This window comes from Eschrichtius robustus, chromosome 4 (assembly GCF_028021215.1).
Source record: "Eschrichtius robustus isolate mEscRob2 chromosome 4, mEscRob2.pri, whole genome shotgun sequence".
NCBI lineage: Eukaryota > Metazoa > Chordata > Mammalia > Artiodactyla > Eschrichtiidae > Eschrichtius > Eschrichtius robustus.
Window position 1 is genome coordinate 65887614 of NC_090827.1, and position 4195 is coordinate 65891808.

Consider the following 4195-nt stretch of genomic DNA (forward strand, 5'->3'; position numbering starts at 1 on the left):
TCCTTCAGTCACATCATAGTTATTTCTGAGCAACCTGGGCAAAACTTAAACACAAATCTGTATTAGATTGTTTTTCTCTGTGATATATTTTGACTGAACAATGCTTAAGCAACTAATTAGACATTTTTAAGTCAATTATTCCAGTTAAAAACTTCAGTACTGATATGATCAAAATCCACAATTAGGAATTTGTCAGGTTGGTAGAGAGAGGTAGTCAACACAGGAATAAAAGCAGTGGTAAGAAAGAGATTAGCCAATTTGTCCATCTGCCCATCTGGGACACTAAACAACCATCCAGACCAGTATCCTGAATTTGCCTTGGTTTATCTGAGATTTTAATTGTACTTTAAATAAGAAGGGAGAAGGGAGAGGTAGGCAAGAAAAATCGAACAGAGTTGAAGAGAATAGAGTTTGGCATGTGACATAAAGTATATTAAAGTGCAGTAATAGGATAAACAACAAGGTCCTACTGTATAGCACAAGGAACTATATTCAATATCATGTGATAAACCATAATGGAAAAGAATATGAAAAAGAATATATATATATATATATATATATAAAACTGAGTCACTTTGCTGTACAGCAGAAATTAACACAACATTGTAAATCAACTATACTTTGATAAAAAAATTTTTTTAAATGCAGTAATAGCTGATGGAGTAGAAGTTAGAAGGGTAGCGAGACTGTAAGAGCTTGGTAGATTATCTGATTTTTCTGAAAGTATCACCCAGAGAGTCTTCATTATATTCCTTAAATCCTTGAAATTTGTCAAATGACCTCTTTTGACATAACAAAAGCTCTAAGGTGCCAGTTAAGATTTTGGCAGAGGTAATAACAAGGTAGTACTGCAGAGGTGGCGGCTAAAAGCTTAACAGACACAACAATCATGAGTAAATAAAAACTCAGAATAAAAATTGGTGCATGGATATAAATTAGATTAAAATTCTGAGTAAGAGCAGAAACAGAGAAGTAGAGTCGCCCAGGGGAGGTTCTCCTAGCCCACAGAGAATCATCTTTGTTTTCACATTCCTCTGAAGGAAGTTGAGTAAAAGCCAACTTCCTTTAGGAGTTGTCCAAACAGAAAGGAAGATCAGCAGGAACCCTTATATATTCAGGTTCTGCATTATTTTCTTTATCCTCTGTAGCGTCCATGATAAGGGAGTGGATAGAAAGAGGGAAAGAAAAGGGAGTCACACTTAGTGAGTCAATGTGAGTGCTGTCTCATTCAAATTCAGTGATGTTTATCAAGAGGATGCCTTACAACCTGAAGTTTGGATTTCATCAAAGAGAACAGTCTAGAATCAGAAGCAATATACAAACTTAAGGATTTCAAAGGGCTAGTGAAGGTTTTTTAAAAGTCTACATGTCCCTCCCCTGTTCTTCTAATCCTTTCCACCCTCAGGAGAGAATATCTCAAGATACCTCTTGTCACATATAATAAACAACATCTCTGTGAAGCAATTGACCATCTAACCTTTCCAATTAATTTAAATATTCTCATTCTTGATACAAACATCTTTTCTTTAATTCAGAGTTGCTCAACCCTAACTACTAACTTTTTGGGCCAGATAATTCTTTGTTTCAAGGACAGTCCCATGCATTATAGAATTTTTAGCAGGATTACTGGCCTCTACCCACTAGATACCAGTAGCCCAACACTGCCCCCCTCCCAGTTATGACAACCAAAAATGTCTCCAGATATTGCCAAATTACTCCTGGGGATGGGAGGTGGTATGCAAAATTGACACTGATTGAGACCACTACCTTAATCTATGCCCACTGCACTGATTTTGGCAAATTTTATTCACTCTCCAAAGTCTTAGGAACAAACCTAATACAGAAGAGGGTTTTGCAGTCAAATATTTTTATTTTAAGATGTCTCATGGATTACGCTATACAGACTTCATTTCTACAAACATTTGAGAACTTGTTTGTGCTCCTTTTATGTGATGGGTTCTCTCCAGTAGGTTCTGGAGATACATTTTAATTTAAAGATACGATTCTTGCCCTCTAAAAATATTTATTAGTGAGGCTGACGATCTCTAGCAAAAGGTACCATAAACTGTTAAGCGACAAGCTCAGTGCTTTAGTTGGAGTAAGACGAGATAGTCACGAGAATCAGACAGAGGGTCAGATGGGTAGAATAATAGTGAAGTTACACTATTACTGCAGATTTGCTTTAAAGACTTAAGAGTCTAGCAGTTTCTCTGGATCTAAATTGACACTAAAGCACAGTCCTGATACAGAGAAGCATATAACTTTGGGAAAAGTGTTGGCTATCTTCATGTGTTTTTCCTTTTATCCAAGTATTGTTTGTTGTAACTTGAATGCAAATACATTTCTATCTACTCTGTCTCTCATCAATATCTCATTCACACTTTCTTATGAATGTTTAATAGCAATTATTGCTTTAAACAACTGTTCACAAAATTAAAAAGCACACATTTCCCCATGCAACTTTGTAATTTGTTATACAATTATCTTCCAAATTTAAACATTTAATTCCACCTACCTCTTTCAACAGGTCATAGCAAGGCCGAACCACACACAAAAAGATGTATGTGAGTGATGAGGATGGGGGAGAAAGATGTCAATCTATTTTGAATGAATTCTCAGGAAATCTCATGTCATTAGTATATTAGTCCTGACTTTTCCAAGACTGTGTTTTTTCTCAGTTAAAAGTTAACAGTAACCCATATTACAGGAAGGTTGTTTACTATAGGAATGCATGCATAAGTGGTATCAATATTATATGCTAATGACTCGATTTTGAAAAGGTTGTGGACAACACGCAATAACTCCCTCTGGCAACAAGATAGCTGGGGGCATGGATGCCGAGGAAGGGGAATGGCCCTGGCAAGCTAGCCTTCAACAGAACAATGTCCACCAATGTGGAGCCTCTCTGATTAGTAACAGCTGGCTTGTCACTGCTGCTCACTGTTTCTTAAAGTAAGCTCTGAACCACTTAAAGGCCTCAAATTCACTCAAGTACCTAAAAGTCTGATACATATCTTTCAAGAATATAGTCATACAACTATGCTTCCAATACAATACAATACAATACAATACAATTCCAATACAATATTCCAATACAATATTGTGAGATATAGCTCAAAATTACTCAATGAATTATCAGTAAAAAGAAAAAAAAATATATATATATATATATATTCAGACTAGAGCAGGGTTGTCAACAGTGGCACTACTGACATTTTGGACCAAATAATTCTTTGTGGTGGGGGACTAGCCTGTGCATTATAGCATGTTTAGGAGCATCCTTGTCCTCTAAACACCAAATGTCAGTGTCTAGAGGACAAGACTGACAACCGAAAATGTCTCTAGACATTAGCAAATGTCTCTTGGAAGACAAAATAGCTCTCAGTTGAGAATCACTAAGCTAAATCTACTTAATCAATTTTATAAGGAAATTATAAATCCCAAATTGAGTACAGGTCTTCTATTCCTTTCTCATCATTATTACATTTGGTCATATTTACTTAATCATAAGTATTTGAATCCAACCTGTATCCTCCCATATATGTTATATCTCTACATGAAATGATTATTTCTTTAAAGGATATATTATTACACCAAAAGTTTACTTTTTTATACCTAAAAGTTTTTTACCCTTTTGTTTGATGGTTCATTTCACTAATTTCTGTTGGTTCTATATAGCACTTATTGTTTTTATATGTAAACAAAAATCCCTCTCAAACTTGAGAGTTTTAAAGTGTTCCGGCAGTACTACTTTCAGTGCTTAATGTACAACCCTTGATAAACAAGTAATAGTAAAAGTCAGAAATATTTTCTATTTATAGTTTTTAATGCGTATAAAAGAGGATTTAGACTATTTCCTTAATTTCCACAAGTTCACTTTGTCCCATATCCTTGCCCACTTTTTGTTTAATCTTATTATCTTGTGTTGTTATATTTATCTTTCTAAATCCCCTTGAGTCTTTTCTGTACAAAAAAGAATAAAATGTAGTTTACATGAGTTATCCTTTAAAATAGAGCTTATTGAGTTATTCAAAGTCTATTCATGTTATCATTATTTTCATTTTTTTCTTACATATATCTTTGCTTTTGTGTGTTTATATGCACTATGGGAATTCAAAACTTATCTAGTTCTTTAAAAAAGTAAAAGATATTAATTCCTACAACTCCAATATACAGGACTTTTAATAAATAAATT